At 40.1% G+C, this 5886-nt stretch overlaps 1 pseudogene; it reads right to left on the reverse strand.

Moving 5' to 3' along the window:
* Window positions 1-522: 522 nt before the first annotated feature.
* On the reverse strand, window positions 523-1025 carry LOC102849181 (annotated as a pseudogene).
* Between the last annotated feature and the right edge of the window lie 4861 nt (window positions 1026-5886).

The raw sequence follows: 5886 nt of genomic DNA on the forward strand, positions 1-5886 counted from the left end.
CTTAATCTCTCTCTAAATTTCTTATATATTGCTGAGATACTCGCTTGGGGAAAGGATTTTGAGTTTTATAACAATTATCCATGATTAGAGGGAAAGTCAATTGATACAAATGATAAGTACATTTTTTAAGCTTATTATTTTTTGCGTGTGTACCATCAAATTGGATCTGACTGGTACAGGAGGAGATTGCCCCTCCTTCTCCAGCAGAGCATCTGGTGGATTGGAACCATGTACCTCTGGGATTGCAGTTCACCTTCTTGCCACTAGGCCACCAGATTTGATAAGTACATTTTAAATGGTGAACATTAAGAAACCTTAACTGAGTTTCCAGGAAGGCTGACTGTAACCCAAACATGGAGGCTGAAATTCTGTCAAACTTGTAACCTGGTTAAACAGCTCTTCAAAACTCTTACAGAAACTTTATTAGAGCTATACACCAAGCTAACAGCTTGGTAAATATTCATGACAAATAAGTTCTTATTTCAAGTTGTACTGCCTAGACAATGCCATCAGGCACCCATTTTATTGAACACAACAGTTGTTTCTATGATCATTGGAGTCTTTAAAGCGTACTCGCATTTTAGGATGATATTTCTCCAAACACAAAAGCTGCTTGCTATTAAAAAAAACTCCATGCCATTTTTGTCTTGTGAATTATATTGCACCTTTTTATTTCACTCCACCTTCAATTAATGCCAAGGTACCAAGCACTGGGGCTCTCTTGAGACCTGTAACAGCAACCAGGTTCTTCAAGAAACTTTTTACAAGACTTAAAACAGTCATTAGCAATCTGGTTGGATCACCATCATCCAAAAGGCCAGTCGAGAACATGGGTGCCTTCTTTTTCCACAAGAGCAGTGTCATAAGTTGCTTCCCACACTCTTCCTATGGTGGTAGGTAACTCCATACTTCCTAAGTTCCTCTATGCATTTGTTTAAGGTCACATTGGTTAGATTGTGTGTAATAAGAAGTCTCATATTCTTGTATGTGACTTCCACAGGAGCTGGGCGGTTCATTAGAGCCATTGTTAAGTGAGTTAAAGGCACACAAGAGGGTTATGAAAGAATTTTTAAAAACGAAAATAAATTATGTAAAGAAACTGAAGTCTATGTCAAAATACTGCAGTAGAAATTCTCGGTGCTTTGAGTGCGATGTTGGGAGTGATGGAAAGTGAAATGAACCTAACAGGAAGCAGCAATTCTTCAATCCGGTAGAACTGAGGCAATAGAAACAAAGTGCCCTGCGGTTTACCCCATCCAAGGCAAAGCTCTTGAAAATTGCTCTGTGGATTTGAATCCAACACTTCTGTGTCTAGGTTAACAGGTCTCATAGGGGCTTCTTGGCAGAGAAGTGATGAATTTCTACAGTTCATTTGACTGCACAGAGGTCGTGCTGTGCCTGGCAGTCATCTCCTCTGATCTTCAGAAATGCCACAAACGTGTGACCAAGAACACCACAGAACAGAGGAATATGTTTACTCGTTGAAGATTGTGGCCAAATCATAGAGCCGGTCACGAGGAGGCAGAGACACAGGTGGCCGGCCGGTGCAGTGGCAAAGGTTGCAGGGCAGGAAGCAGCTGTGGTCCTCATAGTGTGGGGTGAGGTGCATGTGACAGAGGGGCACCAGGCTCTGCCATGCAGTGAGAGCCTCTGAAGAGAGCAAGTTGCCTAGAGGGCCCAGCCCACAGCAAAAAGAGCCAATACAGACACAGAGGCCTCTTTACCAAGGATTTGATTGTGGATACAAGTAAGAGGAAATCGTTGATAACTTCAATCTTCTCCATCTATCATGATGCTTCCAGTAGGCGCAGAGTTGAGGATTTTTTGTGTCTTGATGTTAAGATGTCATCAATGCTGAAGGGCTGTAGTCATTGGTCTTCTGCAGCAAGCGCTTCAGGACTTCCTCACTTTCAGCAAGCAAAATTGTGTCATCTGCACAGTGGAGATTGTTAATAAGTCTTCCTCTGATCCTGATGCCGCATTCATCTTCATAAAGCCCAGCTTTCTCAATGATTTGCTCAGCATACAGTTTGAATAAGTATGGAAAAAGGATACATCCCTGACACAGTCCTTTCTTGATTTTAAATCATGCAGTGTTTCCTTGCTCTGTTCAAACAATACCTTCTTAGTTCTAGGTACAGGTTTTAAGTATTAAGTATTCTGGGGTTCCCATTTTTCTCAATGTTAGCCACATAGTCAAATGCCTTTATATAGTCAATAAAATATAAATAAACATTTTTCTGGTATTCTCTACTTTCAACCAAGATCCATCTGACATCAGCAATGCCACAGTCTCTTTTAAACCCAGCTTAAATCTCTGACAGTTTCTACTTATTGTACCATTCTAGCCATTTTTAAAAAATATTTCCAGAAATATTTTTCTTGCATGTGATAGCAATGATATTTTTTTATTTTCCACATTTGGTTGGATCATATTTCTTGGGTTTGGGAACAAATATGGACCTTTTCCTCTCAGTTGATCAGGTGGCTATCTTCCAAATTTCCTGGCACAGGCTGGTGAACAAATCCAGGGCTTCATCTCTTAGCTGAAAAACATCAGTTTGGATCCCATCAATTCCTGGGGCCTTATTTTTTTGCCAATACCCTCAATGCCAATGCAGTTTTAACTTCTTCTGTCATTACCATTGATTCTTTTTACTATTCTACTTCCTGGAATGTTTCTGTGCCTACCAATTCTCTTTGGTACAGTGACTCTGTGTATTACCTCTCCCTTTTTTTGGTGCTTCCTGGATCATTCAAGATTGCCCAGAGCATCTTTCAGTACTGCAGTCTAAGGATTGAATTTGTTTTTCGGTTTGAGAAATGCTGAGTGGGGTCTCTTTTTATTCTCCAGCCCCAGCTCTTTGCATGTTGCATTATAATACTTTGCTTTGTCTTCTCAAGCTGCCCTTTGAAATCTCCTGCTCCTTTCATCTCTTTAATTTATTTAATATCTCTTCGTTTTAGCTTCTCAATGCTCTGGTGCAATTTTCAGAGTGTTTTCTGATATACATACTGGTCTTTTCTTTCTCCTCTGACTGTCAAGGTCTATCCTGAACTACCATGCTGTGGGTGATAGGATACTATCCATAAATATTCAAGGAAGACCTGTAAATACAACTGTTATTCAAATATATACACCAACAGCTAAAGCCAAGGATGAAGAAATGGAAGAGTTTGTTTATATCAATTTTGTAGTCCAAACTTGACCAAATATGCAATCAAGATGCATTAATAATAATTGGTGACTGGGATGTAACAGTTGGAGACAAAGAAGAGGAATTGTAGTTGGAAATTATTTGGTGACAGAAATGAGGCTGGAGATTGATTACTTATATTTTGTACATTCAATGATTTGTTCATTACCTTTTTTGAGAAACACAGAGACCTTACCTGTTGGACTACAGGAATCAGATTGATTATATCTGTGGAAAGAATTGTTGGAGAAGCTCAACTTCAGCAGTCGAAACCAGGTCAGTTCTGACTGTGGAATAGACTACCAACAACTCATGTGCAAGTTCAAATTGAGGCCAAAGAAAATGAAAAAAAGTTCATAAGTTCAAAATATGACCTGGAGTCTATCCTACCTGAATTGAAAAGTCAGCTCATATTTGAGGCATTGAACACTCGTGATTGAAGAGCAGATAAATTGTGCTATTATAGTAAAGATATCACCCTTGAAGAGTGCAAAAGGTCATTACAGCCTTCTGTAGACAACACACTATTAGGTCTGACTTTCAGCCCTTAGCTCTCTTCATTCCTACTCCAATCAAGGGGAGAAAAAGTATGTGTACTCCACAACAAGATAATGGTAAATAATCCAATAGAAAAATGGGCTCAGGATATGAACAGACACTTCACCAAAGACATTTAGATGCCGAACAAACACATGAATAAGTGTTCAAAATCCCTAGCTCTAAGAGAGATGCAAATCAAAACAAATAAGAGATATCATCTCACCCCAGTCAGAATAGCAAAATTTAACAGAACACAAGCAACAAATGCTGGTGAGGTTGTGGAGAAACTGGAACCCTTTTCCACTGTTGGTGGAAGTGTAAAATGGTGTAACCACTGTGGAAAGCGGTGTGGTGCTTCCTCAAAAAGTTGCAAATAGAGATACCATTTGACCCAGAAGTTCCACTACTGGGAATATACCCCAAAGAGACCATAACTGACATCCATTGCACACCAATGTTTATTGCGGCTTTGTTCACAATAGCAAGGAGTTGGAAACAACCTAAATGGCCATGAACAACTGAATGGATAGAGAAGCTGTGGTGTATTCACAAAATGGAATATTACGCTGTATTTAAAAAAAGGAACTCATGCAATATTACTCAAAATTGGTGACCGTTGAGGACATTATGCTAAGTGAAGTATCTCAGTCACAAAAGGACAAATACTGCATGGTACCACTGTGGTAAAACAGGACTGACATCGGGGTTGGGAGGAGACTGAGAAAGATGGGTTCAATAATGTATACTGCACTGAAACAGATGAGGGAGAAAACTGTTTAAAAGGGATATGTGATTAGGTATTTTTGTCATGACAGGATTCTAGAGCGAAGGCTGCATAGTGGAGTGGACCTGGGGGGAGAGATTGTAAAACAATGGAAGAATTTTTCTTTTACTTTTCCAAGAGGGTAGTGTCCTGGGGGGAGGGTTGGGAGGGGAGAAAAGTACAACAATGAATGAATGGAAACCCAAAGTCTCTGTAAATTTTCATTGAAACTAATAATAAATTTTTAAAAAGGAAAAAAAGAATGATATTTAAAAAAGGTATGTGTAAATGAGAATGTTCTTTTCTAGCTTGGAGGCTGGAATAACCAAGATGCACATTAGGTAGAAAGGTTTTGCCCTTCCTGGCAGCAGGGATCAGGCCTTCTATTTACAAAAGGGCCATTCAAACACAAATTGCTGGATTTTAGAGCTTATGATTCAATAGGGTACTATGGTGACCTAGTGCATAGGAATTGTGCTACCAACCTAGAGAGGCAGTTCAAATCCACCAGCTGCTCCATGGGAGAAAGACTGGCTGTCTCCTCCTGCAAGGTTTGCAGCCCCTGAAAGCCCACTGGAAGGAAAGCTAAGAGTCAGTTCTGGCTCGACAGCGACGCACAGCAACAGAGCTTCTGGTCTGGTGGGTGGGCCCAAGGGCTTGCATTTCTAGCAAGCTCTCAGATGATGTTGACACTGATTCACCTTTAAGAACCACTGTGATAAATGCGTGAAGATGGTAGCTGGGAGTCTTGGGAGATGGAGACTGGAGAACAGTTTCCACATAGCCAGTGGCTAGATGGAGAATAGGGCAGTGTACTTGGCAATTGAAGGCAGCTGGGAAAGATGAAAAAGCTTTTCAAGAGAGGGAGAAAGGGGAGTCATTTGTCGGGAAGCAACTTGAATTTTCTTATGGTGATGGAAAATTTGGCAATAGATACTGGTATTGGTTGACCAACAGAACTGATGTGCTTGGTGTCACTGATAGATGTTGAACTGACAAATGTTGTACTAGCTGTATTTTTACAACAATAAAACAATGACAGTTAAAAAAATGTTATAGTACAACAAAGAGTGTATCAACTTCCTAAATAACAGCCTCCAGAAACTATGAACTTTGATAAATGTCGATAGTTGTATAGGGGCTTCAGGCCTTTTGTTTATAAGGTCACTATGAGTCATGCTTGACTTGAAGACAATCAACAACAATAACAACAACAGCAAGGTGGGGGAAAAGGGAAAAGAGCAACAAAAAGAATTACCTCTTCCATGGCTCTCTGTTTCCCACACATTGTAAGTTATTTCTTGTGGCATTAGGGTAGTAGACTGTAGCTTCCCAAGCAAACTCTTCTAGAAGCTTGAGAGTACAGGTTGAGCCTTGGTTAACTTT

This window comes from Elephantulus edwardii, unplaced genomic scaffold (genome assembly GCF_000299155.1).
Source record: "Elephantulus edwardii isolate Elephantulus edwardi_28Jun2011 unplaced genomic scaffold, EleEdw1.0 scaffold00041, whole genome shotgun sequence".
In the NCBI taxonomy this organism is placed as follows: Eukaryota; Metazoa; Chordata; class Mammalia; order Macroscelidea; family Macroscelididae; genus Elephantulus; species Elephantulus edwardii.